The sequence below is a fragment of the Phyllobates terribilis genome, unplaced genomic scaffold (assembly GCF_046119375.1).
Source record: "Phyllobates terribilis strain yellow unplaced genomic scaffold, ASM4611937v1 Scaffold_3__8_contigs__length_932513732, whole genome shotgun sequence".
Lineage (NCBI taxonomy): Eukaryota > Metazoa > Chordata > Amphibia > Anura > Dendrobatidae > Phyllobates > Phyllobates terribilis.
In genome coordinates, this window is record NW_027362763.1 from 6,531,821 (window position 1) to 6,559,303 (window position 27,483).

At 44.7% G+C, this 27,483-nt stretch overlaps 38 non-coding genes across 38 annotated transcripts; 14 read left to right on the forward strand and 24 right to left on the reverse strand.

Moving 5' to 3' along the window:
- The first annotated feature begins 1,612 nt into the window (after nt 1-1,612).
- Nucleotides 1,613-1,686, forward strand: TRNAN-GUU (transfer RNA asparagine (anticodon GUU)). Its single transcript has one exon. It is a non-coding gene; the product is annotated as a tRNA-Asn (tRNA).
- Nucleotides 1,687-1,912: 226 nt separating this feature from the next.
- TRNAY-GUA (transfer RNA tyrosine (anticodon GUA)) lies at nt 1,913-1,998 on the reverse strand. The gene is given in 2 exon segments: nt 1,913-1,948; nt 1,962-1,998. It is a non-coding gene; the product is annotated as a tRNA-Tyr (tRNA).
- An 880-nt stretch (nt 1,999-2,878) lies between these two features.
- Nucleotides 2,879-2,952, forward strand: TRNAN-GUU (transfer RNA asparagine (anticodon GUU)). The gene has a single exon. It is a non-coding gene; the product is annotated as a tRNA-Asn (tRNA).
- Nucleotides 2,953-10,727: 7,775 nt separating this feature from the next.
- On the reverse strand, nt 10,728-10,808 carry TRNAN-GUU (transfer RNA asparagine (anticodon GUU)). The gene has a single exon. It is a non-coding gene; the product is annotated as a tRNA-Asn (tRNA).
- Nucleotides 10,809-12,211: 1,403 nt separating this feature from the next.
- On the forward strand, nt 12,212-12,285 carry TRNAN-GUU (transfer RNA asparagine (anticodon GUU)). The gene has a single exon. It is a non-coding gene; the product is annotated as a tRNA-Asn (tRNA).
- A 227-nt stretch (nt 12,286-12,512) lies between these two features.
- On the reverse strand, nt 12,513-12,598 carry TRNAY-GUA (transfer RNA tyrosine (anticodon GUA)). The gene is given in 2 exon segments: nt 12,513-12,548; nt 12,562-12,598. It is a non-coding gene; the product is annotated as a tRNA-Tyr (tRNA).
- Nucleotides 12,599-12,707: 109 nt separating this feature from the next.
- Nucleotides 12,708-12,780, reverse strand: TRNAA-AGC (transfer RNA alanine (anticodon AGC)). The gene has a single exon. It is a non-coding gene; the product is annotated as a tRNA-Ala (tRNA).
- Nucleotides 12,781-13,529: 749 nt separating this feature from the next.
- TRNAN-GUU (transfer RNA asparagine (anticodon GUU)) lies at nt 13,530-13,603 on the forward strand. Its single transcript has one exon. It is a non-coding gene; the product is annotated as a tRNA-Asn (tRNA).
- A 227-nt stretch (nt 13,604-13,830) lies between these two features.
- TRNAY-GUA (transfer RNA tyrosine (anticodon GUA)) lies at nt 13,831-13,916 on the reverse strand. Its single transcript is given in 2 exon segments — nt 13,831-13,866; nt 13,880-13,916. It is a non-coding gene; the product is annotated as a tRNA-Tyr (tRNA).
- Nucleotides 13,917-14,025: 109 nt separating this feature from the next.
- TRNAA-AGC (transfer RNA alanine (anticodon AGC)) lies at nt 14,026-14,098 on the reverse strand. The gene has a single exon. It is a non-coding gene; the product is annotated as a tRNA-Ala (tRNA).
- Nucleotides 14,099-14,847: 749 nt separating this feature from the next.
- TRNAN-GUU (transfer RNA asparagine (anticodon GUU)) lies at nt 14,848-14,921 on the forward strand. The gene has a single exon. It is a non-coding gene; the product is annotated as a tRNA-Asn (tRNA).
- Nucleotides 14,922-15,148: 227 nt separating this feature from the next.
- Nucleotides 15,149-15,234, reverse strand: TRNAY-GUA (transfer RNA tyrosine (anticodon GUA)). The gene is given in 2 exon segments: nt 15,149-15,184; nt 15,198-15,234. It is a non-coding gene; the product is annotated as a tRNA-Tyr (tRNA).
- Nucleotides 15,235-15,343: 109 nt separating this feature from the next.
- TRNAA-AGC (transfer RNA alanine (anticodon AGC)) lies at nt 15,344-15,416 on the reverse strand. Its single transcript has one exon. It is a non-coding gene; the product is annotated as a tRNA-Ala (tRNA).
- Nucleotides 15,417-16,165: 749 nt separating this feature from the next.
- On the forward strand, nt 16,166-16,239 carry TRNAN-GUU (transfer RNA asparagine (anticodon GUU)). The gene has a single exon. It is a non-coding gene; the product is annotated as a tRNA-Asn (tRNA).
- Nucleotides 16,240-16,466: 227 nt separating this feature from the next.
- On the reverse strand, nt 16,467-16,552 carry TRNAY-GUA (transfer RNA tyrosine (anticodon GUA)). Its single transcript is given in 2 exon segments — nt 16,467-16,502; nt 16,516-16,552. It is a non-coding gene; the product is annotated as a tRNA-Tyr (tRNA).
- A 931-nt stretch (nt 16,553-17,483) lies between these two features.
- TRNAN-GUU (transfer RNA asparagine (anticodon GUU)) lies at nt 17,484-17,557 on the forward strand. Its single transcript has one exon. It is a non-coding gene; the product is annotated as a tRNA-Asn (tRNA).
- Nucleotides 17,558-17,782: 225 nt separating this feature from the next.
- TRNAY-GUA (transfer RNA tyrosine (anticodon GUA)) lies at nt 17,783-17,870 on the reverse strand. The gene is given in 2 exon segments: nt 17,783-17,820; nt 17,834-17,870. It is a non-coding gene; the product is annotated as a tRNA-Tyr (tRNA).
- A 108-nt stretch (nt 17,871-17,978) lies between these two features.
- On the reverse strand, nt 17,979-18,051 carry TRNAA-AGC (transfer RNA alanine (anticodon AGC)). The gene has a single exon. It is a non-coding gene; the product is annotated as a tRNA-Ala (tRNA).
- Nucleotides 18,052-18,800: 749 nt separating this feature from the next.
- Nucleotides 18,801-18,874, forward strand: TRNAN-GUU (transfer RNA asparagine (anticodon GUU)). Its single transcript has one exon. It is a non-coding gene; the product is annotated as a tRNA-Asn (tRNA).
- Nucleotides 18,875-19,101: 227 nt separating this feature from the next.
- On the reverse strand, nt 19,102-19,187 carry TRNAY-GUA (transfer RNA tyrosine (anticodon GUA)). The gene is given in 2 exon segments: nt 19,102-19,137; nt 19,151-19,187. It is a non-coding gene; the product is annotated as a tRNA-Tyr (tRNA).
- Nucleotides 19,188-19,296: 109 nt separating this feature from the next.
- Nucleotides 19,297-19,369, reverse strand: TRNAA-AGC (transfer RNA alanine (anticodon AGC)). The gene has a single exon. It is a non-coding gene; the product is annotated as a tRNA-Ala (tRNA).
- Nucleotides 19,370-20,110: 741 nt separating this feature from the next.
- Nucleotides 20,111-20,184, forward strand: TRNAN-GUU (transfer RNA asparagine (anticodon GUU)). The gene has a single exon. It is a non-coding gene; the product is annotated as a tRNA-Asn (tRNA).
- Nucleotides 20,185-20,411: 227 nt separating this feature from the next.
- On the reverse strand, nt 20,412-20,497 carry TRNAY-GUA (transfer RNA tyrosine (anticodon GUA)). The gene is given in 2 exon segments: nt 20,412-20,447; nt 20,461-20,497. It is a non-coding gene; the product is annotated as a tRNA-Tyr (tRNA).
- Nucleotides 20,498-20,606: 109 nt separating this feature from the next.
- On the reverse strand, nt 20,607-20,679 carry TRNAA-AGC (transfer RNA alanine (anticodon AGC)). Its single transcript has one exon. It is a non-coding gene; the product is annotated as a tRNA-Ala (tRNA).
- A 742-nt stretch (nt 20,680-21,421) lies between these two features.
- TRNAN-GUU (transfer RNA asparagine (anticodon GUU)) lies at nt 21,422-21,495 on the forward strand. The gene has a single exon. It is a non-coding gene; the product is annotated as a tRNA-Asn (tRNA).
- Nucleotides 21,496-21,722: 227 nt separating this feature from the next.
- Nucleotides 21,723-21,808, reverse strand: TRNAY-GUA (transfer RNA tyrosine (anticodon GUA)). Its single transcript is given in 2 exon segments — nt 21,723-21,758; nt 21,772-21,808. It is a non-coding gene; the product is annotated as a tRNA-Tyr (tRNA).
- A 109-nt stretch (nt 21,809-21,917) lies between these two features.
- TRNAA-AGC (transfer RNA alanine (anticodon AGC)) lies at nt 21,918-21,990 on the reverse strand. The gene has a single exon. It is a non-coding gene; the product is annotated as a tRNA-Ala (tRNA).
- A 749-nt stretch (nt 21,991-22,739) lies between these two features.
- TRNAN-GUU (transfer RNA asparagine (anticodon GUU)) lies at nt 22,740-22,813 on the forward strand. The gene has a single exon. It is a non-coding gene; the product is annotated as a tRNA-Asn (tRNA).
- Nucleotides 22,814-23,040: 227 nt separating this feature from the next.
- TRNAY-GUA (transfer RNA tyrosine (anticodon GUA)) lies at nt 23,041-23,126 on the reverse strand. The gene is given in 2 exon segments: nt 23,041-23,076; nt 23,090-23,126. It is a non-coding gene; the product is annotated as a tRNA-Tyr (tRNA).
- Nucleotides 23,127-24,121: 995 nt separating this feature from the next.
- TRNAN-GUU (transfer RNA asparagine (anticodon GUU)) lies at nt 24,122-24,195 on the forward strand. The gene has a single exon. It is a non-coding gene; the product is annotated as a tRNA-Asn (tRNA).
- Nucleotides 24,196-24,422: 227 nt separating this feature from the next.
- Nucleotides 24,423-24,508, reverse strand: TRNAY-GUA (transfer RNA tyrosine (anticodon GUA)). Its single transcript is given in 2 exon segments — nt 24,423-24,458; nt 24,472-24,508. It is a non-coding gene; the product is annotated as a tRNA-Tyr (tRNA).
- A 109-nt stretch (nt 24,509-24,617) lies between these two features.
- Nucleotides 24,618-24,690, reverse strand: TRNAA-AGC (transfer RNA alanine (anticodon AGC)). Its single transcript has one exon. It is a non-coding gene; the product is annotated as a tRNA-Ala (tRNA).
- Nucleotides 24,691-25,511: 821 nt separating this feature from the next.
- Nucleotides 25,512-25,585, forward strand: TRNAN-GUU (transfer RNA asparagine (anticodon GUU)). Its single transcript has one exon. It is a non-coding gene; the product is annotated as a tRNA-Asn (tRNA).
- A 227-nt stretch (nt 25,586-25,812) lies between these two features.
- TRNAY-GUA (transfer RNA tyrosine (anticodon GUA)) lies at nt 25,813-25,898 on the reverse strand. The gene is given in 2 exon segments: nt 25,813-25,848; nt 25,862-25,898. It is a non-coding gene; the product is annotated as a tRNA-Tyr (tRNA).
- Nucleotides 25,899-26,007: 109 nt separating this feature from the next.
- On the reverse strand, nt 26,008-26,080 carry TRNAA-AGC (transfer RNA alanine (anticodon AGC)). The gene has a single exon. It is a non-coding gene; the product is annotated as a tRNA-Ala (tRNA).
- Nucleotides 26,081-26,893: 813 nt separating this feature from the next.
- On the forward strand, nt 26,894-26,967 carry TRNAN-GUU (transfer RNA asparagine (anticodon GUU)). The gene has a single exon. It is a non-coding gene; the product is annotated as a tRNA-Asn (tRNA).
- A 227-nt stretch (nt 26,968-27,194) lies between these two features.
- TRNAY-GUA (transfer RNA tyrosine (anticodon GUA)) lies at nt 27,195-27,280 on the reverse strand. Its single transcript is given in 2 exon segments — nt 27,195-27,230; nt 27,244-27,280. It is a non-coding gene; the product is annotated as a tRNA-Tyr (tRNA).
- Nucleotides 27,281-27,389: 109 nt separating this feature from the next.
- TRNAA-AGC (transfer RNA alanine (anticodon AGC)) lies at nt 27,390-27,462 on the reverse strand. The gene has a single exon. It is a non-coding gene; the product is annotated as a tRNA-Ala (tRNA).
- Nucleotides 27,463-27,483: the final 21 nt, after the last annotated feature.

Sequence of the window (27,483 nt, forward strand, 5' to 3'; positions counted from 1 at the left end):
GCAATAAATACTCAATAGGTATTCACCAAATTAACAAACATTAATTGTTCAATTACCTTGTGCGTTTGTACCTCAAGGATAGCAGAAATATAAGCTGTATGATCTCATACAATAGGTAATCAGCAGCCATTCAACAATTCAACAAACATCAGTTCAATCTATAAGAAGAGTCAACGTTTAGGCTTATATGAACATTAGCTCATGTCCCTGGGCCTACTGAATAAAATGTCTGGCATAACCAAGAATAAACGTGGTGTCATCACATTCCTCCCTTTTCTTATTTAGCCAGATGTGATAGGCTTCTGAACATCCTTCTCCACTTGTCAGAGACAGTTCACCAGCATTTCTTTCAGCATAGACACAAATTTTAAGTTTCGCCTTTATGAGAACAAAACTTTGTATCATCCAGTTTCCTCAAGGCATATTCCATGTCTCTCATGTGAATAAACTCCACAGTCCCCATTCAGTTCTTGAATACATCAGCATAGCAAACATCTCCAACTTCTCTCATATGATCTTTCAGATCCTGCCAACCTCATGATGGGGGAAGCCCTGAGACAAGGACTCTATTCAGTTCACTGGGAAGGGGTCCATTCCTCCTGCGGGGTCCTCCATATCATCCCCTTGGTCCCTGGCTTGATCTGGGAAACTCCTTATGTAGTCGACAAGAACCGAACTCTCATCCATTACATCCACACATGGCTTCTTCTGCATCCCATGGATCCTGGAAGCTGATGAACGCAGTGTTGTCAAAGAGTGTTAATAGGAAAAAATGTACCTCACAGTTATGCAATTTGTCCTGAGTGTGCCAATACCCTACGTGAAATCAGTAACTAATTTCCAGGCACAATGGAAAATTCAAAAGGGATGGAGCGCCATATTGAAGTGTAGATTTTAGTGTTGTGGTTTGCTGGTGCCATGACCCACTGGAAGAGCCCCTAAGGTGCCTAAACATCAGAAACCCACACCCCCCATAAGTGACCCAATTTTGCAAACTACACCTATCAAATAATTTATCTTGTGGTGTAGTGATCATATTAACACTACTGGTGTGATCATATTGGCACTTTGGGTGTATCACAGAATTTTATACCATTGGGCAGTGAAGAAAAAATAATTCTACATTTTTACCACTAAAAATTTGTTTTGGCCCCAGATTTTACATTTTCAAAAGTGTAAATGAGTAAAATTGGCAACAAAATTTGTCATTTTGTCACAATTTCCGTTGAATGTTGCATATTAGGCTGTACAGTACTACTTTACCACACGGCGAGACTCAGGAGAAACATAACGCTATTTGACGCTTGGAAAATAAATTATCATAGAATAGATTGCGGACTTCATGTACAGAGACCCTGAGTGCCAGAAGAGCAGACTCCCTCCTCACGTGACCCCATTTTGGAAAATACACCCCTCTGGGAATTTATCTACAAGGTTAGTGATGACTTAACTCCAAATGTGTTTTCTAGAAACAAGCCTACTAGAGTAATCCTGGAGTTCTGCAATTGTTTCTTTGTTTCTATAGCTTTCTTTTATCATGTTATTGTTGCAAATCATCTGCGTAAATTGTGTTTGACCTGGCTGAGGCTGCCAGAAAATCAAACAGGCTTTTGTCTCTGTGGCGCAATTGGTTAGCACATTCGGCTGTTGGCCGAAAGATTGGTGGTTCAAGCCCACCCAGGGATGTTGGTGTCTTTTGCTTGGGCATCATGCTACGGTTAAAGAACATTCTGCTTTGGCCCACGGCATGTCCCACAAGTAAAAGCTGTGTTGCTGCCACCTACATTTTGAATTCCCAAGGCGCACTGGAGGAAAGCTTTCTGAACTATTTTCTTTTATAGTCGTACAGAAGGAGCATAGCAGTGGTGTGTTTGCTAGTAGGTACAAAACATAAGATAGGACAAAGAAAATGTCCTTCGAGCCGGAATTGAACCAGTGAACTAAGGATTACTAATGTACAACTACAGTCCTCCGCTCTACCAGCTGAGCTATCGAAGGCTTGATTTGGATCTGGATGAAAGCCTCCTAGGTTTAGCTGTGGGAGCCATGAGCAGTTTGCAAAAGAATCATTGCTCTACCAACTGAAAAAAACAATAAATAATAATTTTGGAGAACGGAGGCATCGATCCCACTACCTCTCGCATGCTAAGCGAGCGCTCTACCACTTGAGCTAATCCCCCATGCCTGATGACCTCATTTTTAGTTTCTTGCCACAACACATAACAATTTTCATATACTGTGACACGTGCCATTGCATCCTCTTTGTTTTTTTTGTTTTTTTTAAGTGCGAATTACTTTTTGCCATAGTTGAAGACCAACGGAGGAATTTATAAGGTGAATGGTGGCTTACAAGTATGGGCAAGCAACTTTCTAGCAAACCTTTTCTACGTATATGGAAAACCAAATTGAGGGGAGTGAAATAAACCTAAATGGTTTGTAGAATAAAGTTGTAATGTAGCACAATCCCATGCAGAAGCTTTAGACTTTTTTAGTTTGGTTTAATTTTTGAGCTCATTTTTAATTTTTTAGCCAAAACGCGCTTGCTTTGACTGAAGCATTTTGGCAAAATGTAAAGGTGAATTCTATAAAAAAAAGCTATCACTTAGCAGAGGATGGTTTCGATCCATCGACCTCTGGGTTATGGGCCCAGCACACTGCTGCTGCGCCACTCTGCTGCTGGTTACAGGTGATAAGAGGAGAAACCTAATTACTGTCTGACTTCAGGTCCATGCGATGGAATTCATCAGTAAGAGATTATTTGTGGGTTATTAGAGTATTCCTAGGGTTCTGCAATTGTTATCATGTTATTGTTGCAAATCATCTGCGTAAATTGTGTTTGACCTGGCTGAGGCTGCCAGAAAATCAAGCAGAAGCTTGTATCTTTGTGGCGCAATTGGTTAGCGTGTTCGGTTGTTAACCGAAAGTTTGGTGGTTCAAGCCCTCCCAGGGACGTTGGTGTCTTTTGCTTGGGTATTATGCTACGGTTAAGGAACGTAATGTAGCACAATCCAATGCAGAAGCTTTAGACTTTTTTAGTTTGGTTAAATTTTTGAGCTCATTTTTAATTTTTTAGCCAAAACGCGCTTGCTTTGACTGAAGCATTTTGGCAAAATGTAAAGGTGAATTCTATAAAAAAAAAAGCAATCACTTAGCAGTAGTGTTGAGCCACCCCCATAGTGTTCGAGTTCGGTTCGGTTCGTCGAACACCCTTGTGTTCGTCGAACTGTTCGTCGAACACCGTTAAAACCAATGGCAGGCAAACAAAAGCACATAGAAACACATAGAAAACACCTTCAAAGGTGTCCAAAAGCTGACAAACTGCTCAGAAGACATAACTAACACATGGAAAAGTGACAAGTACATATAGTCATGCGAAAAGAAAAGAGGTGGAGGAGTAAAAGGAGGGGGAGACACAGATATAGGCATGTCATGCCCTTCTAAAATCCAAAAAGTGAGAAGCCGACACGGCCAGTCCGTTCCTGCCCGTGCCACCTCCGTTTGTGCCAGAGCCGCGGTGGACTCTGACGGCCAGCCCCCCTCTCCCAATACTGGTGCCTGTCCACTGGAGGGTCGAGCCCCCTCGTGGTGGGGGGGGGAGTAACATCTGCAGAAGAAAGACCATCTTCCAGCCAAACTAAGATGTCGACTTCTTTTCGTGGACAATGTGATACGATCCCTTTCTTACGGACACGCCCATCGCTACAAATTCCAGATGAGGCACAAAAACAGCAGGTGCTTCAATGGATATCAAGTGCTCCTTCAAGTGGGCTCTCCTCCACATCAACTTCAACATCACAAATACTCCAGTCCTCAGAGGTGTCACCCCAATCGCACTTGCTTCCTCACAGCTCCCAAGTCTCCAGCTGCCCGTCTGAGTATGGGGTAACACAGATGGTTGAGTCTGCACAGCTGTTTACTCATACTATAGCCTGGGAAACGGAGGTCTGCTCCAGAGCTTCTGTTAATCCAGACGAGGAAATGATCTGCACTGATGCCCAGAATCTTTATAAGTCGCATCCAGGACCAGATGAAGAAGGTTCTGAGCATAATGTAGACCCTCGTTCCCAAACTGTAACTCCTGTTGGTGGAGACAATGATGAAGACGATGATGAGACTCAAATACCTGATTGGAGCGACAACTTGACTTTTCGGTCAGGGCAGGAATAGGTTGACTCTGAGGACGACGGGTGTGAGAACACACAGGGTGATGATAACGAGGTTGGAGATCCCACTTACTGTCAACCCACAGTCAGCCAGTCGATGAGGTCAGCAGAGGAGGTGGAGGAGGATGTGACTAGCCCAGGGGATGGGGATGACTCGGTACCCGGGCCTTTGCCTGGCCTTGGGGATGTCGCGGTGGTCGGCTCCCTGGCCCGTACCCTGGGGTCACTCTTTAAAAGGGTGGATAATTGTTAATTTTATAAGAGTTCGTGATGCCACCTGTGGTATCTGGTGAGAAGCACCAGCGCTGCAGCAGTCCACTGAGGCCGGTGATAAGGCAGCTCGATGGTATAGCTCCCCACAGGTGGAGCTAGGTCTCAGGGCAGCGTATGCAGGGGGAATGCAGGACAAGCGAGACCCAGCTGGGTCAGAGCAAGAACAGGAATGGACATGGTAGTCACTTCAGTACCTTTTACTGGTGGAAATTCAGGCACATCCCGGAGCACTGTAGGGTGAAGGGTGCATATCAGGATCCTCCCCAATGAGCGGGTGTAGGGCCTCCTGTTTCTTGCCTCTGCGTAGTAAGTTTCTGACCTGCATGGCGCTAGGCCTAACTTTGTCTCTGTCCAGCGCTGGCTGACCTTGTGGTAGGGCCTTCTCTTGGAGTTCACGCTCCCAGTATGCGGGGTCTAAGCGTCTCCTGGCTCTGTTACGTATCAGCACCTTAGCGATCCTGGGACTTGTAGTTCTCTAGGGATTCCGGTTATGTCTTACTGGGTCATAGAGATCCCGGTAAGCTCGGATCCGGTGTCCGGTAAATGCTTCAGGGTGAGCTGGTTAAGCTCCTCTGCCCCTTATGTACTAACTCGCCACTTGCCTTCAGCCTACTCGGGCCCTCACTAGCCTATACACACTAACGGCAGCTTGCTGCTCTTCACCGATTTTATGGTGTCGGCACACCTTAAGCTCTATCTGGGCTCCCTGAATCTAGCTAGCAGGAGCCTCGTGCTCCACTGCTGAACTATTAACTGAGTTCTCTAGACTAGACTGAGCTCCACTGCAGACTGACCTCTCTTAGGCTTCTCTACTGCAGGAACTCTTCAGAGGAACTGAACTGCCTAGCTCCACCTTCCCTATTTATATCCCTAACGGGCTCCCTCTGCTGGTCTGAGGTGGAAGGTGGAGATGTGTGAATGTTTATGGGGGCCTCTTGTGGAGGATTCCATCAATGCACTCTTCTAGGATCTGTGATACCAAGCGCAGCGGGGCGTCACAGATGCTATTGACGACGAGGTTAGGTTGCGCCTTCCTGGACAGAGACGGAGTACTGGAAGCACGTCAACAACTGCATCCTCAACCACAACTCTGCCTCTGACCACAAATCGTAGTGGCTCTTCAGGTCGCATGGGCTCTAAGCCTTGCATAGCCTGGGCATTTATTCAGATCGATAAGGATGACCCAACTCGTGTTATCTGTAATATTTGTCACCAAAAGCTAAGTAGAGGCCAAAAAATCCATAGTTTGAGTACTTCATGCATGTACCGTCACATGGATATGAAGCATAAGTTGCAGTGGGAAGCTCAATGTGCTACAATGCGGCCTAGCGGGCTGGGCCAACCACCGTCTGCCCCATCTTGTGCATCCGCAGCCTCTTCATCCTCTGTGACTGGGGGGACAGCAGTCACACATGTTTTTGGACGCAGACCTGCCACCTCTTTACCTGCAACAGCCAGTGTGATTGGCAGGTCGTCAGTTCATTGGGAAGTGGAAACACCTGCTGGTGTTGAGCGCTCTCCGACATCGAGCGCACCACCTTTGGATCAAGGCAACCTAACATGTCTGCCTGCATCTTCCTCACATACCGGCAGTTTGCCAGGGACACCCTACTCAACCCCGTCTAAGCACAACAGCCAGCCCTCGGTCCCTCAGATGTGGAAAAGTAAAAGACCATTTCCTCCTAGCCATGAGAAAGCTAAGAGGTTGAATTTTACCATCTGCAAGCTGTTGGCTACAGAAATGCTGCCTTTCCACCTGGAGGACACAGTGGATTTTCGAGACCTTATGTCCGTCGCAGTGCCCCAGTACCAGATGCCCAGTCGGCACTACATCTCAAAGAAAGATGTGCCTGCGCTCCACCAGCATGTCGCACACAACATCACTGCTTCTTTGAGAAACTCTGTGTATGACAGGGTGCATTTCACCACAGACACTTGGACGAGTAGGCATGGACAGGGGCGTTACATGTCGCTGACTGGGCACTGGGTAACTATGGTGACAGCAGGATAAGGGGCTGCTGTCCAAGTCTTACCGTCCCCACGAGTTGTGCGTCAATCCTCTTTATCTCGAAGTTCCTCCACTGCTTCTGCCTCCTCAACCTCCTCTCGGTCCTCCACCTGCACCCAAAGCCTGTCTGGTAATGCCACCTGCTTTCTAACTGCGCAGAAGGAATCCTGCACACCTCCTTACTATGCTGGCAGCAGGGCTCAACGGCATCAGTGTTTACTTTGAAATGTCTGGGAAATGTGAGTCACACAGCTGAGGAGTTGTGGTCAGCTCTGGAGACCCAGTTTCATGAATGGTTGTCTCCAATGGACCTGCAACCAGGGAAGGCCGTGTGCGACTATGCTGCAAACCTGGGTGCGGCCCTTCGCCGGGGCAATGTCACACACGTGCCTTGTATGGCTCACGTGTTGAACCTGGTTGTCCATAAATTTTTAGCCCACTATCCCGGACTAGATGGCCTTCTGCAGAGGGCACGGTCGCTGTGTGCTCACTTCCGCCGTTCGCATCCCGCAGCTCATCGACTTACATCTCTACAGAAGTCGTTGGGCCTGCCAGTTCACCGGCTGAAATGTGATGTGCCGACACGGTGGAATTCAACTCTGCACATGTTGCAGCGACTGTGGCAGCACCAACAAGCCCTGGTGCTATACGTTCTGACGTATAGCCTAGGCCAACGAGATCCAGAGGTGGGGCAAATCACACTGCAGGAGTGGTCTCAGATCAGGGACCTATGAAGTTGACGCGCCCCCTGGGCCGTGGGGTACCCTGAGCCGGGCCAGTAGATGCTGGGAGTTGTAGTCACCGTGGCGGTGACCCAGTCCGTGACCCAGGGCGTTCAATCCAAGGGTAATTTGTATATATGGATTTTATAATGTCCGACTTCGCCACCTGTGGAGTGCGGCCAAAGGGGCCGCTGCTGCGAAACAGTCCTCTGAAGCTGGTGGTTTTGCAGCAATGGTATTATTACCACAGGAAGAGTGTAGCTTCAGGGCAGTGTGGGTGGATGATGGTGGTTGTAGTGCAGGGAGTCAGTAATGAACACAGAGTCCGTGTGATGCAGTCCCAAGATCTTTACTCACAGTTGTTGCAGTCCAGATTACAGGTACCTGAGCAATTTCCCCCGTTGTGCTGTGCGTACTCAGTGAGGGGCTCAGTCCACCCCTAGATAGCTCCGGAGTACTTAACATGACCTCCTTCTGTGTGTCCTTTCTCTGGCCTTCTCCCTGCACCTCACACCCAGTGACACTTCTATCCGGTATCCTCGGGCCTTGGTGGGCGACGTGTGTTCCGTCCCCTGGGTCCTATGTGGCTACCTTCTTAGTGAGACTGGTGTGGACTTTGGCCTGCAGTACATGAAATGCTGCAGCCTCCGGTTTCTAGTTGAGCCTTGCTGTTTCTCCGCTAGTTGAGGGACCAGTTCCCCTTATCTTGCCTGACTCCTCTACCTCCTGGTAGCAGCGGGAGTACGGGTGGCCTTCTGCACGGCCCGTAGCCCTAGGGTCCCTTCGGTTCCTGGAGCCTTTCTGCTCCTACTCCTCTCTTCTCTCCTTCAGTCCTGGGCCTCCCAGGCTAGGCCCGCCTCCGGAGCAGAGCTCATGCCGAGCCTCTGCTCCTGTCACTTTTCCTCCTCTGACTGGCTTGCTCTTTCTAAGATGGCTTCCTATTTATACTCTCCCTGTCATGTGCTCCCCTAAGCTGCTCCCCTAAGCACCCACTACATAGGACCCTCCCACCAGCTAGGGACCTGGGACTGTGCTCTCCCTTAGGAGCAATCTCGCCCCACCCCCACTGCGGGTATGTGTTGGATGCAGATGTTAGGGTCCCGAGCCATACGCCTTCCTTACCTGAGGGTGAGATACCACACCTCTGGGTGAGATGCAGTAACTCTGTGGCGACTGAACCCTCAGGGGCACCACACACCCTTCTGCACAGTTTTGAAATGGCGACGAATATGTTTAGTGCTGACGACGATGCCATTATCAGCATGACTATTCTGGTGATTTACATGCTGGATCACACATTAAACAGAATTCAGAGTCAGGTGGTGGGACAAGAGGAGGTGGAGGAAGTAGAGGAGGAGTTTTATGCGGAAGGGATAACATCTACAAGGTCCAGACGGTTGGCAGCACCAAGGCGGCAGGCATGGGAGGGTGGGGGAGAGGGATTAACCAGGGCGCATGGTAGCAGCCAAACTGTTGAGGAAGGTGCAGCAGCCGAGGAAGAAGTGGAGGACGAACTGGCGATGGGCATGGAAGACTCATCAGATGAGGGAGACCTTGATCACATTTCTGTTGTGCGAGGTTGGGGGGAGAGGGCAGAGGAAGGAAGCATGATTCTTACCTCGCTACCAACACAACAAGGACTTGGTCCTCCTGGATGCGCAAGACACATGAGTGCCTTCTTGCTGCACTACCTGCAACATGACCCTCGTATTGTCAGAATTCTAAGTAATCCTGACTACTGGGTTGCCACACTCTTAGATCCCCGGTACAAAAGTAAATTTGCCGAAATAATTCCTGCCATAAAAAGGGATTGACGCATGCAGCAGTATCTGCAGACGCTGTTGCAGAATCTTACATGTGCTTTTCCACAAAACACCAGTGGTGCACGTAGTGAATCTCACAGTTCTAACTTGCCAACCGTGGGACTGTCGAGTCTTCATCACTCAAACCGTAACAGTAACACAGTATCTGCTGGTAACAGCAATTTTGTGGAATCGTTTCACCACTTTTTTAGACCATCCTTTGCAAGGCCACAGGAGACAAGAAGTCTGACACATAGTCAATGCCTAGAGAGGATGGTACAGGAGTATCTCCAAGTGAACATCGAAGCCATGACTGTGTTACTGGACTCTTGCTCATTTTGGTATTCCAATCTGGAAAAATGGCCGGAGCTCGCCACTTATGCCTTGGAGATCTTGTCATGCCCCGCAGCCAGCGTTCTCTCTGAACGTGTGTTCAGCGCTGCTGGTGGTGTGCTGACAGATAAGCGCACGCGGCTGTCCACTGAGAATGTAGACAAATTCACGTTCATAAAGATGAACAAATCATGGATTCGCAAGGACTTTTCTACCCCTGTGTCATCCTTGGGAGACTAAAAGCTTGAGGAATTGGTAAAATCACCTCACCAACCGTTTTAAGCAACTGTGGGGCAATTGATGCCACTTAACCCTAGAACGCATGACCATAAAAATCTACAGTTTCACATACCTGGGGCCTTTTAGGCCCGTGTGCAAATAACATGGAATAACTGAAACTCAAATGACAAACAACTATATACATGAAGAATACCTAGAGTTTCAAAATTCTAACTAAAGTAATCTTGCAGAAAATAGAAAACAATTAACAGGGCGGGCCTGCGAGGCCCCAGGTATGCGTTCTAGGGTTAAGTGGTGTCTGTGCCACAATTTTGGGAAAAAATGGAGACTCTTTTTGGATTCCCCTTGCTGTGTCTTACGTGACGTTGGCATCGTCAATTCCAGGTGGGTTGGGTCGCTCCCCCCCCCCCCTTTTTACTGTAAGAAACTACATACACTATGGCTTGGGGTAACACAGATGGTTGAGTCTGAAGAGCTGTTTACTCAGAGGTCTGCTCCAAATCTTCAGTGTCTGCTAGTCAGCATAGAATTTTTAACTGCACCTAGCCTAGGCAATACTTTGGGCGTAGTAGCCCAGCTGCGAAGCAAGCTGCACCGCATGTGTATCTAATAAGAATTTTTAAATGCATCTAGCCTAGGCAGACTGTGGTGACCCCCAACCAAACCCAGACGCTCAGCCCCCCCTACCGCCCCCCTTTCCTTGACAATACAATAATGTAACTCTTACAACTGGATGGGTGAGGATCGGTCACAGCTTTATTAACTCTTTATACTCATTCCATTAGAAAGGCATTTTATTTCTAAAATAATTCCGCTTGTTGCAGCAATACCTTGCTCTCCACTCCGGCAAGTTGGCCAACAAGTGTAACTCTTCAACATGTCCTTTCTATTTCCAGGCCACGGAGGATCCTGCGTACTCGCATGCAGGACTCTGACCCCCACCCGTCACTCTTAACGCTTGTTCTACCCCGTCCTGGAGTCCTGACAGGAATATGTCCAGTCCAATATCCATTAAGTGAACACCGTCGGGCAGTTTGAGGCCTGCTTTATCTCCTTCCAGTTGTTGGTGTCGTATCATTACACCGCCTCTATCTCTTCTAAATTTTGCCATCCGAATATTTAATACCCGCCTTGTCCGTTCGATGGCCGTGATGTCTCGCCCACCTTGCCATACCGCTATCGGCACCATCTCTGACCAGTTGGTGGGCTTGAACCACCAACCTTTTGGTTAACAGCCGAACACGCTAACCGATTGCGCCACAGAGACACAAGCCTCTACTTGATTTTCTGACAGCCTCAGCCAGGTCAAACACAATTTACGCAGATGATTTGCAAGAATAACATGATAAAAGAAAGCTATAGAAACAAAGAAACAATGGCAGAACCCTAGGAATACTCTAATAGCCCACAAATAAGCTCTTACTGATGAATTCCATCGCATGGACCTGAAGTCAGACAGTAATTAGGTTCTCCTCTTATCACCTGTAACCAGCAGCAGAGTGGCACAGCGGAAGCGTGCTGGGCCCATAACCCAGAGGTCGATGGATCGAAACCATCCTCTGCTAAGTTATTGCTTTTTTTTTTATAGAATTCACCTTTACATTTTGCCATAATGCTTCAGTCAAAGCAAGCGCGTTTCGGCTAAAAGAATAAAAATGAGCTCAAAAAATAAAAATGAGCTCAAAAATTAAACCAAACTGAAAAAGTCTAAAGCTTCTGCATGGGATTGTGCTACATTACAACTTCCTTCTACAAACTATTTAGGTTTATTTCACTCCCTTCAATTTGGTTTTCCATATACGTAGAAAAGGTTTGCTAGAAAGTTGCTTGCCCATATTTGTAAGCCAACATTCACCTTATGAATTCCACTTATGGTCTTCAACTTTGGCAAAAAGTAATCCGCACTTAAAAAAAAAAAAAAACGAAAGAGGATGCAATGGCACGTGTCACAGCATATGAAAATTGTTATGTGTTGTGGCAAGAAACTAAACATGAGGTCATCAGGCATGGGGGATTAGCTCAAGTGGTAGAGCTCTCGCTTAGCATGCGAGAGGTAGCGGGATTGATGCCCGCATTCTCCAAATTTATCATTTATTGTTTTTTTCAGTTGGTAGAGCGATGATTGTTGAAGACCATAAGTGGAATTCATAAGGTGAATGTTGGCTTACAAATATGGACAAGCAACTTTCTAGCAAACCTTTTCTACGTATATGGAAAACCAAATTGAAGGGAGTGAAATAAACCTAAATAGTTTGTAGAAGGAAGTTGCAATGTAGCACAATCCCATGCAGAAGCTTTAGACTTTTTTAGTTTGGTTTAATTTTTGAGCTCATTTTTATTTTTTGAGCTCATTTTTATTCTTTTAGCCGAAACGCGCTTGCTTTGACTGAAGCATTTTGGCAAAATGTAAAGGTGAATTCTATAAAAAAAAGCAATAACTTAGCATAGGATGGTTTTGATCCATTGACCTCTGGGTTATGGGCCCAGCACGCTTCCGCTGCGCCACTCTGCTGCTGGTTACAGGTGATAAGAGGAGAACCTAATTACTGTCTGACTTCAGGTCCATGCGATGTTTCTATAGCTTTCTTTTATCATGTTATTCTTGCAAATCATCTGCGTAAATTGTGTTTGACCTGGCTGAGGCTGTCAGAAAATCAAGTAGAGGCTTGTGTCTCTGTGGCGCAATCGGTTAGCGCGTTCGGCTGTTAACCGAAAGGTTGGTGGTTCAAGCCCACCCAGGGACGTTGGTGTCTTTTGCTTGGGTATCATGCTACGGTTGAAGAACGTTCCTCTTTGGCCCACAGCAGGTCCCGCAAGTAAAGGCTATGTTGCTGCCACCTACGTTTTGAAAACCCAAGGTGCAACGGAGGAAAGTTTCCTGGACTAGATTTTTTTTATAGTCGTACAGAAGGAGCATAGCAGTGGTGTGTTTGCCAGTAGGTACAAAACATAAGATAGGACGAAGAAAATGTCCTTCGAGCCGGAATTGAACCAGCGACCTAAGGATTGCTAATTTACAACTACAGTCCTCCGCTCTACCAGCTGAGCTATCGAAGGCTTGTTTGGCCTATGGAGGAAAGCCTCCTAGGTCTAGCTGTGGGAGCCATGAGCAGTTTGCAAAAGAATCATCGCTCTACCAACTGAAAAAAACAATAAATGATAAATTTGGAGAATGCGGGCATCGATCCCGCTACCTCTCGCATGCTAAGCGAGCGCTCTACCACTTGAGCTAATCCCCCATGCCTGATGACCTCGTTTTTAGTTTCTTGCCACAACACATAACAATTTTCATATGCTGTGACACGTGCCATTGCATCCTCTTTCGTTTTTTTTTTTTTTTTTTTTTTTTTAAGTGCGGATTACTTTTTGCCAAAGTTGAAGACCATAAGTGGAATTCATAAGGTGAATGTTGGCTTACAAATATGGGCAAGCAACTTTCTAGCAAACCTTTTCTACGTATATGGAAAACCAAATTGAAGGGAGTGAAATAAACCTAAATAGTTTGTAGAAGGAAGTTGTAATGTAGCACAATCCCATGCAGAAGCTTTAGACTTTTTTAGTTTGGTTTAATTTTTGAGCTCATTTTTATTTTTTGAGCTCATTTTTATTCTTTTAGCCGAAACGCGCTTGCTTTGACTGAAGCATTTTGGCAAAATGTAAAGGTGAATTCTATAAAAAAAAGCAATAACTTAGCAGAGGATGGTTTCGATCCATCGACCTCTGGGTTATGGGCCCAGCACGCTTCCGCTGCGCCACTCTGCTGCTGGTTACAGGTGATAAGAGGAGAACCTAATTACTGTCTGACTTCAGGTCCATGCGATGGAATTCATCAGTAAGAGCTTATTTGTGGGCTATTACAGTATTCCTAGGGTTCTGCAATTGTTTCTTTGTTTCTATAGCTTTCTTTTATCATGTTATTCTTGCAAATCATCTGCGTAAATTGTGTTTGACCTGGCTGAGGCTGTCAGAAAATCAAGTAGAGGCTTGTGTCTCTGTGGCGCAATCGGTTAGCGCGTTCGGCTGTTAACCGAAAGGTTGGTGGTTCAAGCCCACCCAGGGACGTTGGTGTCTTTTGCTTGGGTATCATGCTACGGTTGAAGAACGTTCCTCTTTGGCCCACAGCAGGTCCCGCAAGTAAAGGCTATGTTGCTGCCACCTACGTTTTGAAAACCCAAGGTGCAACGGAGGAAAGTTTCCTGGACTAGATTTTTTTTATAGTCGTACAGAAGGAGCATAGCAGTGGTGTGTTTGCCAGTAGGTACAAAACATAAGATAGGACGAAGAAAATGTCCTTCGAGCCAGAACTGAACCAGCGACCTAAGGATTGCTAATTTACAACTACAGTCCTCCGCTCTACCAGCTGAGCTATCGAAGGCTTGTTTGGCCTATGGAGGAAAGCCTCCTAGGTCTAGCTGTGGGAGCCATGAGCAGTTTGCAAAAGAATCATCGCTCTACCAACTGAAAAAAACAATAAATGATAAATTTGGAGAATGCGGGCATCGATCCCGCTACCTCTCGCATGCTAAGCGAGCGCTCTACCACTTGAGCTAATCCCCCATGCCTGATGACCTCGTTTTTAGTTTCTTGCCACAACACATAACAATTTTCATATGCTGTGACACGTGCCATTGCATCCTCTTTCGTTTTTTTTTTTTTTTTTTTTTTTTTAAGTGCGGATTACTTTTTGCCAAAGTTGAAGACCATAAGTGGAATTCATAAGGTGAATGTTGGCTTACAAATATGGGCAAGCAACTTTCTAGCAAACCTTTTCTACGTATATGGAAAACCAAATTGAAGGGAGTGAAATAAACCTAAATAGTTTGTAGAAGGAAGTTGTAATGTAGCACAATCCCATGCAGAAGCTTTAGACTTTTTTAGTTTGGTTTAATTTTTGAGCTCATTTTTATTTTTTGAGCTCATTTTTATTCTTTTAGCCGAAACGCGCTTGCTTTGACTGAAGCATTTTGGCAAAATGTAAAGGTGAATTCTATAAAAAAAAGCAATAACTTAGCAGAGGATGGTTTCGATCCATCGACCTCTGGGTTATGGGCCCAGCACGCTTCCGCTGCGCCACTCTGCTGCTGGTTACAGGTGATAAGAGGAGAACCTAATTACTGTCTGACTTCAGGTCCATGCGATGGAATTCATCAGTAAGAGCTTATTTGTGGGCTATTAGAGTATTCCTAGGGTTCTGCAATTGTTTCTTTGTTTCTATAGCTTTCTTTTATCATGTTATTCTTGCAAATCATCTGCGTAAATTGTGTTTGACCTGGCTGAGGCTGTCAGAAAATCAAGTAGAGGCTTGTGTCTCTGTGGCGCAATCGGTTAGTGCGTTCGGCTGTTAACCGAAAGGTTGGTGGTTCAAGCCCACCCAGGGACGTTGGTGTCTTTTGCTTGGGTATCATGCTACGGTTGAAGAACGTTCCTCTTTGGCCCACAGCAGGTCCCGCAAGTAAAGGCTATGTTGCTGCCACCTACGTTTTGAAAACCCAAGGTGCAACGGAGGAAAGTTTCCTGGACTAGATTTTTTTTATAGTCGTACAGAAGGAGCATAGCAGTGGTGTGTTTGCCAGTAGGTACAAAACATAAGATAGGACGAAGAAAATGTCCTTCGAGCCGGAATTGAACCAGCGACCTAAGGATTGCTAATTTACAACTACAGTCCTCCGCTCTACCAGCTGAGCTATCGAAGGCTTGTTTGGCCTATGGAGGAAAGCCTCCTAGGTCTAGCTGTGGGAGCCATGAGCAGTTTGCAAAAGAATCATCGCTCTACCAACTGAAAAAAACAATAAATGATAAATTTGGAGAATGCGGGCATCGATCCCGCTACCTCTCGCATGCTAAGCGAGCGCTCTACCACTTGAGCTAATCCCCCATGCCTGATGACCTCGTTTTTAGTTTCTTGCCACAACACATAACAATTTTCATATGCTGTGACACGTGCCATTGCATCCTCTTTCGTTTTTTTTTTTTTTTTTTTTTTTTTAAGTGCGGATTACTTTTTGCCAAAGTTGAAGACCATAAGTGGAATTCATAAGGTGAATGTTGGCTTACAAATATGGGCAAGCAACTTTCTAGCAAACCTTTTCTACGTATATGGAAAACCAAATTGAAGGGAGTGAAATAAACCTAAATAGTTTGTAGAAGGAAGTTGTAATGTAGCACAATCCCATGCAGAAGCTTTAGACTTTTTTAGTTTGGTTTAATTTTTGAGCTCATTTTTATTTTTTGAGCTCATTTTTATTCTTTTAGCCGAAACGCGCTTGCTTTGACTGAAGCATTTTGGCAAAATGTAAAGGTGAATTCTATAAAAAAAAGCAATAACTTAGCAGAGGATGGTTTCGATCCATCGACCTCTGGGTTATGGGCCCAGCACGCTTCCGCTGCGCCACTCTGCTGCTGGTTACAGGTGATAAGAGGAGAACCTAATTACTGTCTGACTTCAGGTCCATGCGATGGAATTCATCAGTAAGAGCTTATTTGTGGGCTATTAGAGTATTCCTAGGGTTCTGCAATTGTTTCTTTGTTTCTATAGCTTTCTTTTATCATGTTATTCTTGCAAATCATCTGCGTAAATTGTGTTTGACCTGGCTGAGGCTGTCAGAAAATCAAGTAGAGGCTTGTGTCTCTGTGGCGCAATCGGTTAGTGCGTTCGGCTGTTAACCGAAAGGTTGGTGGTTCAAGCCCACCCAGGGACGTTGGTGTCTTTTGCTTGGGTATCATGCTACGGTTGAAGAACGTTCCTCTTTGGCCCACAGCAGGTCCCGCAAGTAAAGGCTATGTTGCTGCCACCTACGTTTTGAAAACCCAAGGTGCAACGGAGGAAAGTTTCCTGGACTAGATTTTTTTTATAGTCGTACAGAAGGAGCATAGCAGTGGTGTGTTTGCCAGTAGGTACAAAACATAAGATAGGACGAAGAAAATGTCCTTCGAGCCAGAATTGAACCAGCGACCTAAGGATTGCTAATTTACAACTACAGTCCTCCGCTCTACCAGCTGAGCTATCGAAGGCTTGTTTGGCCTATGGAGGAAAGCCTCCTAGGTCTAGCTGTGGGAGCCATGAGCAGTTTGCAAAAGAATCATCGCTCTACCAACTGAAAAAAACAATAAATGATAAATTTGGAGAATGCGGGCATCGATCCCGCTAGCTCTCGCATGCTAAGCGAGCGCTCTACCACTTGAGCTAATCCCCCATGCCTGATGACCTCGTTTTTAGTTTCTTGCCACAACACATAACAATTTTCATATGCTGTGACACGTGCCATTGCATCCTCTTTCGTTTTTTTTTTTTTTTTTTTTTTTTTAAGTGCGGATTACTTTTTGCCAAAGTTGAAGACCATAAGTGGAATTCATAAGGTGAATGTTGGCTTACAAATATGGGCAAGCAACTTTCTAGCAAACCTTTTCTACGTATATGGAAAACCAAATTGAAGGGAGTGAAATAAACCTAAATAGTTTGTAGAAGGAAGTTGTAATGTAGCACAATCCCATGCAGAAGCTTTAGACTTTTTTAGTTTGGTTTAATTTTTGAGCTCATTTTTATTTTTTGAGCTCATTTTTATTCTTTTAGCCGAAACGCGCTTGCTTTGACTGAAGCATTTTGGCAAAATGTAAAGGTGAATTCTATAAAAAAAAGCAATAACTTAGCAGAGGATGGTTTCGATCCATCGACCTCTGGGTTATGGGCCCAGCACGCTTCCGCTGCGCCACTCTGCTGCTGGTTACAGGTGATAAGAGGAGAACCTAATTACTGTCTGACTTCAGGTCCATGCGATGGAATTCATCAGTAAGAGCTTATTTGTGGGCTATTAGAGTATTCCTAGGGTTCTGCAATTGTTTCTTTGTTTCTATAGCTTTCTTTTATCATGTTATTCTTGCAAATCATCTGCGTAAATTGTGTTTGACCTGGCTGAGGCTGTCAGAAAAACAAGTAAAGGCTTGTGTCTCTGTGGCGCAATCGGTTAGTGTGTTCGGCTGTTAACCGAAAGGTTGGTGGTTCAAGCCCACCCAGGGACGTTGGTGTCTTTTGCTTGGGTATCATGCTACGGTTGAAGAACGTTCCTCTTTGACCCACAGCAGGTCCCGCAAGTAAAGGCTATGTTGCTGCCACCTACGTTTTGAAAACCCAAGGTGCAACGGAGGAAAGTTTCCTGGACTAGATTTTTTTTATAGTCGTACAGAAGGAGCATAGCAGTGGTGTGTTTGCCAGTAGGTACAAAACATAAGATAGGACGAAGAAAATGTCCTTCGAGCCGGAATTGAACCAGCGACCTAAGGATTGCTAATTTACAACTACAGTCCTCCACTCTACCAGCTGAGCTATCGAAGCTTGTTTGGCCTATGGAGGAAAGCCTCCTAGGTCTAGCTGTGGGAGCCATGAGCAGTTTGCAAAAGAATCATCGCTCTACCAACTGAAAAAAACAATAAATGATAAATTTGGAGAATGCGGGCATCGATCCCGCTACCTCTCGCATGCTAAGCGAGCGCTCTACCACTTGAGCTAATCCCCCATGCCTGATGACCTCGTTTTTAGTTTCTTGCCACAACACATAACAATTTTCATATGCTGTGACACGTGCCATTGCATCCTCTTTCGTTTTTTTTTTTTTTTTTTTTTTTTTAAGTGCGGATTACTTTTTGCCAAAGTTGAAGACCATAAGTGGAATTCATAAGGTGAATGTTGGCTTACAAATATGGGCAAGCAACTTTCTAGCAAACCTTTTCTACGTATATGGAAAACCAAATTGAAGGGAGTGAAATAAACCTAAATAGTTTGTAGAAGGAAGTTGTAATGTAGCACAATCCCATGCAGAAGCTTTAGACTTTTTTAGTTTGGTTTAATTTTTGAGCTCATTTTTATTTTTTGAGCTCATTTTTATTCTTTTAGCCGAAACGCGCTTGCTTTGACTGAAGCATTTTGGCAAAATGTAATGGTGAATTCTATAAAAAAAAGCAATAACTTAGCAGAGGATGGTTTCGATCCATCGACCTCTGGGTTATGGGCCCAGCACGCTTCCGCTGCGCCACTCTGCTGCTGGTTACAGGTGATAAGAGGAGAACCTAATTACTGTCTGACTTCAGGTCCATGCGATGGAATTCATCAGTAAGAGCTTATTTGTGGGCTATTAGAGTATTCCTAGGGTTCTGCAATTGTTTCTTTGTTTCTATAGCTTTCTTTTATCATGTTATTCTTGCAAATCATCTGCGTAAATTGTGTTTGACCTGGCTGAGGCTGTCAGAAAATCAAGTAGAGGCTTGTGTCTCTGTGGCGCAATCGGTTAGCGCGTTCGGCTGTTAACCGAAAGGTTGGTGGTTCAAGCCCACCCAGGGACGTTGGTGTCTTTTGCTTGGGTATCATGCTACGGTTGAAGAACGTTCCTCTTTGTCCCACAGCAGGTCCCGCAAGTAAAGGCTATGTTGCTGCCACCTACGTTTTGAAAACCCAAGGTGCAACGGAGGAAAGTTTCCTGGACTAGATTTTTTTTATAGTCGTACAGAAGGAGCATAGCAGTGGTGTGTTTGCCAGTAGGTACAAAACATAAGATAGGACGAAGAAAATGTCCTTCGAGCCGGAATTGAACCAGCGACCTAAGGATTGCTAATTTACAACTACAGTCCTCCGCTCTACCAGCTGAGCTATCGAAGGCTTGTTTGGCCTATGGAGGAAAGCCTCCTAGGTCTAGCTGTGGGAGCCATGAGCAGTTTGCAAAAGAATCATCGCTCTACCAACTGAAAAAAACAATAAATGATAAATTTGGAGAATGCGGGCATCGATCCCGCTACCTCTCGCATGCTAAGCGAGCGCTCTACCACTTGAGCTAATCCCCCATGCCTGATGACCTCGTTTTTAGTTTCTTGCCACAACACATAACAATTTTCATATGCTGTGACACGTGCCATTGCATCCTCTTTCGTTTTTTTTTTTTTTTTTAAGTGCGGATTACTTTTTGCCAAAGTTGAAGACCATAAGTGGAATTCATAAGGTGAATGTTGGCTTACAAATATGGGCAAGCAACTTTCTAGCAAACCTTTTCTACGTATATGGAAAACCAAATTGAAGGGAGTGAAATAAACCTAAATAGTTTGTAGAAGGAAGTTGTAATGTAGCACAATCCCATGCAGAAGCTTTAGACTTTTTTAGTTTGGTTTAATTTTTGAGCTCATTTTTATTTTTTGAGCTCATTTTTATTCTTTTAGCCGAAACGCGCTTGCTTTGACTGAAGCATTTTGGCAAAATGTAAAGGTGAATTCTATAAAAAAAAGCAATAACTTAGCAGAGGATGGTTTCGATCCATCGACCTCTGGGTTATGGGCCCAGCACGCTTCCGCTGCGCCACTCTGCTGCTGGTTACAGGTGATAAGAGGAGAACCTAATTACTGTCTGACTTCAGGTCCATGCGATGGAATTCATCAGTAAGAGCTTATTTGTGGGCTATTAGAGTATTCCTAGGGTTCTGCAATTGTTTCTTTGTTTCTATAGCTTTCTTTTATCATGTTATTCTTGCAAATCATCTGCATAAATTGTGTTTGACCTGGCTGAGGCTGTCAGAAAATCAAGTAGAGGCTTGTGTCTCTGTGGCGCAATCGGTTAGCGCGTTCGGCTGTTAACCGAAAGGTTGGTGGTTCAAGCCCACCCAGGGACGTTGGTGTCTTTTGCTTGGGTATCATGCTACGGTTGAAGAACGTTCCTCTTTGTCCCACAGCAGGTCCCGCAAGTAAAGGCTATGTTGCTGCCACCTACGTTTTGAAAACCCAAGGTGCAACGGAGGAAAGTTTCCTGGACTAGATTTTTTTTATAGTCGTACAGAAGGAGCATAGCAGTGGTGTGTTTGCCAGTAGGTACAAAACATAAGATAGGACGAAGAAAATGTCCTTCGAGCCGGAATTGAACCAGCGACCTAAGGATTGCTAATTTACAACTACAGTCCTCCGCTCTACCAGCTGAGCTATCGAAGGCTTGTTTGGCCTATGGAGGAAAGCCTCCTAGGTCTAGCTGTGGGAGCCATGAGCAGTTTGCAAAAGAATCATCGCTCTACCAACTGAAAAAAACAATAAATGATAAATTTGGAGAATGCGGGCATCGATCCCGCTACCTCTCGCATGCTAAGCGAGCGCTCTACCACTTGAGCTAATCCCCCATGCCTGATGACCTCGTTTTTAGTTTCTTGCCACAACACATAACAATTTTCATATGCTGTGACACGTGCCATTGCATCCTCTTTCGTTTTTTTTTTTTTTTTTAAGTGCGGATTACTTTTTGCCAAAGTTGAAGACCATAAGTGGAATTCATAAGGTGAATGTTGGCTTACAGATATGGGCAAGCAACTTTCTAGCAAACCTTTTCTACGTATATGGAAAACCAAATTGAAGGGAGTGAAATAAACCTAAATAGTTTGTAGAAGGAAGTTGTAATGTAGCACAATCCCATGCAGAAGCTTTAGACTTTTTTTAGTTTGGTTTAATTTTTGAGCTCATTTTTATTTTTTGAGCTCATTTTTATTCTTTTAGCCGAAACGCGCTTGCTTTGACTGAAGCATTTTGGCAAAATGTAAAGGTGAATTCTATAAAAAAAAGCAATAACTTAGCAGAGGATGGTTTTGATCCATCGACCTCTGGGTTATGGGCCCAGCACGCTTCCGCTGCGCCACTCTGCTGCTGGTTACAGGTGATAAGAGGAGAACCTAATTACTGTCTGACTTCAGGTCCATGCGATGGAATTCATCAGTAAGAGCTTATTTGTGGGCTATTAGAGTATTCCTAGGGTTCTGCAATTGTTTCTTTGTTTCTATAGCTTTCTTTTATCATGTTATTCTTGCAAATCATCTGCGTAAATTGTGTTTGACCTGGCTGAGGCTGTCAGAAAATCAAGTAGAGGCTTGTGTCTCTGTGGCGCAATCGGTTAGTGCGTTCGGCTGTTAACCGAAAGGTTGGTGGTTCAAGCCCACCCAGGGACGTTGGTGTCTTTTGCTTGGGTATCATGCTACGGTTGAAGAACATTCCTCTTTGGCCCACAGCAGGTCCCGCAAGTAAAGGCTATGTTGCTGCCACCTACGTTTTGAAAACCCAAGGTGCAATGCAGGAAAGTTTCCTGGACTAGATTTTTTTTATAGTCGTACAGAAGGAGCATAGCAGTGGTGTGTTTGCCAGTAGGTACAAAACATAACATAGGACGAAGAAAATGTCCTTCGAGCCGGAATTGAACCAGCGACCTAAGGATTGCTAATTTACAACTACAGTCCTCCACTCTACCAGCTGAGCTATCGAAGGCTTGTTTGGCCTATGGAGGAAAGCCTCCTAGGTCTAGCTGTGGGAGCCATGAGCAGTTTGCAAAAGAATCATCGCTCTACCAACTGAAAAAAACAATAAATGATAAATTTGGAGAATGCGGGCATCGATCCCGCTACCTCTCGCATGCTAAGCGAGCGCTCTACCACTTGAGCTAATCCCCCATGCCTGATGACCTCGTTTTTAGTTTCTTGCCACAACACATAACAATTTTCATATGCTGTGACACGTGCCATTGCATCCTCTTTCGTTTTTTTTTTTTTTTTTTTTTTTTTAAGTGCGGATTACTTTTTGCCAAAGTTGAAGACCATAAGTGGAATTCATAAGGTGAATGTTGGCTTACAAATATGGGCAAGCAACTTTCTAGCAAACCTTTTCTACGTATATGGAAAACCAAATTGAAGGGAGTGAAATAAACCTAAATAGTTTGTAGAAGGAAGTTGTAATGTAGCACAATCCCATGCAGAAGCTTTAGACTTTTTTAGTTTGGTTTAATTTTTGAGCTCATTTTTATTTTTTGAGCTCATTTTTATTCTTTTAGCCGAAACGCGCTTGCTTTGACTGAAGCATTTTGGCAAAATGTAATGGTGAATTCTATAAAAAAAAGCAATAACTTAGCAGAGGATGGTTTCGATCCATCGACCTCTGGGTTATGGGCCCAGCACGCTTCCGCTGCGCCACTCTGCTGCTGGTTACAGGTGATAAGAGGAGAACCTAATTACTGTCTGACTTCAGGTCCATGCGATGGAATTCATCAGTAAGAGCTTATTTGTGGGCTATTAGAGTATTCCTAGGGTTCTGCAATTGTTTCTTTGTTTCTATAGCTTTCTTTTATCATGTTATTCTTGCAAATCATCTGCGTAAATTGTGTTTGACCTGGCTGAGGCTGTCAGAAAATCAAGTAGAGGCTTGTGTCTCTGTGGCGCAATCGGTTAGCGCGTTTGGCTGTTAACCGAAAGGTTGGTGGTTCAAGCTCACCCAGAGACGTTGGTGTCTTTTGCTTGGGTATCATGCTACGGTTGAAGAACGTTCCTCTTTGGCCCACAGCAGGTCCCGCAAGTAAAGGCTATGTTGCTGCCACCTACGTTTTGAAAACCCAAGGTGCAACGGAGGAAAGTTTCCTGGACTAGATTTTTTTTATAGTCGTACAGAAGGAGCATAGCAGTGGTGTGTTTGCCAGTAGGTACAAAACATAAGATAGGACGAAGAAAATGTCCTTCGAGCCGGAATTGAACCAGCGACCTAAGGATTGCTAATTTACAACTACAGTCCTCCGCTCTACCAGCTGAGCTATCGAAGGCTTGTTTGGCCTATGGAGGAAAGCCTCCTAGGTCTAGCTGTGGGAGCCATGAGCAGTTTGCAAAAGAATCATCGCTCTACCAACTGAAAAAAACAATAAATGATAAATTTGGAGAATGCGGGCATCGATCCCGCTACCGCTCGCATGCTGAGCGAGCGCTCTACCACTTGAGCTAATCCCCCATGCCTGATGACCTCGTTTTTAGTTTCTTGCCACAACACATAACAATTTTCATATGCTGTGACACGTGCCATTGCATCCTCTTTCGTTTTTTTTTTTTTTTTTAAGTGCGGATTACTTTTTGCCAAAGTTGAAGACCATAAGTGGAATTCATAAGGTGAATGTTGGCTTACAAATATGGGCAAGCAACTTTCTAGCAAACCTTTTCTACGTATATGGAAAACCAAATTGAAGGGAGTGAAATAAACCTAAATAGTTTGTAGAAGGAAGTTGTAATGTAGCACAATCCCATGCAGAAGCTTTAGACTTTTTTAGTTTGGTTTAATTTTTGAGCTCATTTTTATTTTTTGAGCTCATTTTTATTCTTTTAGCCGAAACGCGCTTGCTTTGACTGAAGCATTTTGGCAAAATGTAAAGGTGAATTCTATAAAAAAAAGCAATAACTTAGCAGAGGATGGTTTCGATCCATCGACCTCTGGGTTATGGGCCCAGCACGCTTCCGCTGCGCCACTCTGCTGCTGGTTACAGGTGATAAGAGGAGAACCTAATTACTGTCTGACTTCAGGTCCATGCGATGGAATTCATCAGTAAGAGCTTATTTGTGGGCTATTAGAGTATTCCTAGGGTTCTGCAATTGTTTCTTTGTTTCTATAGCTTTCTTTTATCATGTTATTCTTGCAAATCATCTGCGTAAATTGTGTTTGACCTGGCTGAGGCTGTCAGAAAATCAAGTAGAGGCTTGTGTCTCTGTGGCGCAATCGGTTAGCGCGTTCGGCTGTTAACCGAAAGGTTGGTGGTTTCAAGTAGAGGCTTGTGTCTCTGTGGCGCAATCGGTTAGCGCGTTCGGCTGTTAACCGAAATGTTGGTGGTTCAAGCCCACCCAGGGACGTTGGTGTCTTTTGCTTGGGTATCATGCTACGGTTGAAGAACGTTCCTCTTTGGCCCACAGCAGGTCCCGCAAGTAAAGGCTATGTTGCTGCCACCTACGTTTTGAAAACCCAAGGTGCAACGGAGGAAAGTTTCCTGGACTAGATTTTTTTTATAGTCGTACAGAAGGAGCATAGCAGTGGTGTGTTTGCCAGTAGGTACAAAACATAACATAGGACGAAGAAAATGTCCTTCGAGCCGGAATTGAACCAGCGACCTAAGGATTGCTAATTTACAACTACAGTCCTCCACTCTACCAGCTGAGCTATCGAAGGCTTGTTTGGCCTATGGAGGAAAGCCTCCTAGGTCTAGCTGTGGGAGCCATGAGCAGTTTGCAAAAGAATCATCGCTCTACCAACTGAAAAAAACAATAAATGATAAATTTGGAGAATGCGGGCATCGATCCCGCTACCTCTCGCATGCTAAGCGAGCGCTCTACCACTTGAGCTAATCCCCCATGCCTGATGACCTCGTTTTTAGTTTCTTGCCACAACACATAACAATTTTCATATGCTGTGACACGTGCCATTGCATCCTCTTTCGTTTTTTTTTTTTTTTTTTTTTTTTTAAGTGCGGATTACTTTTTGCCAAAGTTGAAGACCATAAGTGGAATTCATAAGGTGAATGTTGGCTTACAAATATGGGCAAGCAACTTTCTAGCAAACCTTTTCTACGTATATGGAAAACCAAATTGAAGGGAGTGAAATAAACCTAAATAGTTTGTAGAAGGAAGTTGTAATGTAGCACAATCCCATGCAGAAGCTTTAGACTTTTTTAGTTTGGTTTAATTTTTGAGCTCATTTTTATTTTTTGAGCTCATTTTTATTCTTTTAGCCGAAACGCGCTTGCTTTGACTGAAGCATTTTGGCAAAATGTAATGGTGAATTCTATAAAAAAAAGCAATAACTTAGCAGAGGATGGTTTCGATCCATCGACCTCTGGGTTATGGGCCCAGCACGCTTCCGCTGCGCCACTCTGCTGCTGGTTACAGGTGATAAGAGGAGAACCTAATTACTGTCTGACTTCAGGTCCATGCGATGGAATTCATCAGTAAGAGCTTATTTGTGGGCTATTAGAGTATTCCTAGGGTTCTGCAATTGTTTCTTTGTTTCTATAGCTTTCTTTTATCATGTTATTCTTGCAAATCATCTGCGTAAATTGTGTTTGACCTGGCTGAGGCTGTCAGAAAATCAAGTAGAGGCTTGTGTCTCTGTGGCGCAATCGGTTAGCGCGTTCGGCTGTTAACCGAAAGGTTGGTGGTTTCAAGTAGAGGCTTGTGTCTCTGTGGCGCAATTGGTTAGCGCGTTCGGCTGTTAACCGAAAGGTTGGTGGTTCAAGCCCACCCAGGGACGTTGGTGTCTTTTGCTTGGGTATCATGCTACGGTTGAAGAACGTTCCTCTTTGGCCCACAGCAGGTCCCGCAAGTAAAGGCTATGTTGCTGCCACCTACGTTTTGAAAACCCAAGGTGCAACGGAGGAAAGTTTCCTGGACTAGATTTTTTTTATAGTCGTACAGAAGGAGCATAGCAGTGGTGTGTTTGCCAGTAGGTACAAAACATAACATAGGACGAAGAAAATGTCCTTCGAGCCGGAATTGAACCAGCGACCTAAGGATTGCTAATTTACAACTACAGTCCTCCACTCTACCAGCTGAGCTATCGAAGGCTTGTTTGGCCTATGGAGGAAAGCCTCCTAGGTCTAGCTGTGGGAGCCATGAGCAGTTTGCAAAAGAATCATCGCTCTACCAACTGAAAAAAACAATAAATGATAAATTTGGAGAATGCGGGCATCGATCCCGCTACCTCTCGCATGCTAAGCGAGCGCTCTACCACTTGAGCTAATCCCCCATGCCTGATGACCTCGTTTTTAGTTTCTTGCCACAACACATAACAATTTTCATATGCTGTGACACGTGCCATTGCATCCTCTTTCGTTTTTTTTTTTTTTTTTAAGTGCGGATTACTTTTTGCCAAAGTTGAAGACCATAAGTGGAATTCATAAGGTGAATGTTGGCTTACAAATATGGGCAAGCAACTTTCTAGCAAACCTTTTCTACGTATATGGAAAACCAAATTGAAGGGAGTGAAATAAACCTAAATAGTTTGTAGAAGGAAGTTGTAATGTAGCACAATCCCATGCAGAAGCTTTAGACTTTTTTAGTTTGGTTTAATTTTTGAGCTCATTTTTATTTTTTGAGCTCATTTTTATTCTTTTAGCCGAAACGCGCTTGCTTTGACTGAAGCATTTTGGCAAAATGTAAAGGTGAATTCTATAAAAAAAAGCAATAACTTAGCAGAGGATGGTTTCGATCCATCGACCTCTGGGTTATGGGCCCAGCACGCTTCCGCTGCGCCACTCTGCTGCTGGTTACAGGTGATAAGAGGAGAACCTAATTACTGTCTGACTTCAGGTCCATGCGATGGAATTCATCAGTAAGAGCTTATTTGTGGGCTATTAGAGTATTCCTAGGGTTCTGCAATTGTTTCTTTGTTTCTATAGCTTTCTTTTATCATGTTATTCTTGCAAATCATCTGCGTAAATTGTGTTTGACCTGGCTGAGGCTGTCAGAAAATCAAGTAGAGGCTTGTGTCTCTGTGGCGCAATCGGTTAGCGCGTTCGGCTGTTAACCGAAAGGTTGGTGGTTTCAAGTAGAGGCTTGTGTCTCTGTGGCGCAATCGGTTAGCGCGTTCGGCTGTTAACCGAAAGGTTGGTGGTTCAAGCCCACCCAGGGACGTTGGTGTCTTTTGCTTGGGTATCATGCTACGGTTGAAGAACGTTCCTCTTTGGCCCACAGCAGGTCCCGCAAGTAAAGGCTATGTTGCTGCCACCTACGTTTTGAAAACCCAAGGTGCAACGGAGGAAAGTTTCCTGGACTAGATTTTTTTTATAGTCGTACAGAAGGAGCATAGCAGTGGTGTGTTTGCCAGTAGGTACAAAACATAAGATAGGACGAAGAAAATGTCCTTCGAGCCGGAATTGAACCAGCGACCTAAGGATTGCTAATTTACAACTACAGTCCTCCACTCTACCAGCTGAGCTATCGAAGGCTTGTTTGGCCTATGGAGGAAAGCCTCCTAGGTCTAGCTGTGGGAGCCATGAGCAGTTTGCAAAAGAATCATCGCTCTACCAACTGAAAAAAACAATAAATGATAAATTTGGAGAATGCGGGCATCGATCCCGCTACCTCTCGCATGCTAAGCGAGCGCTCTACCACTTGAGCTAATCCCCCATGCCTGATGACCTCGTTTTT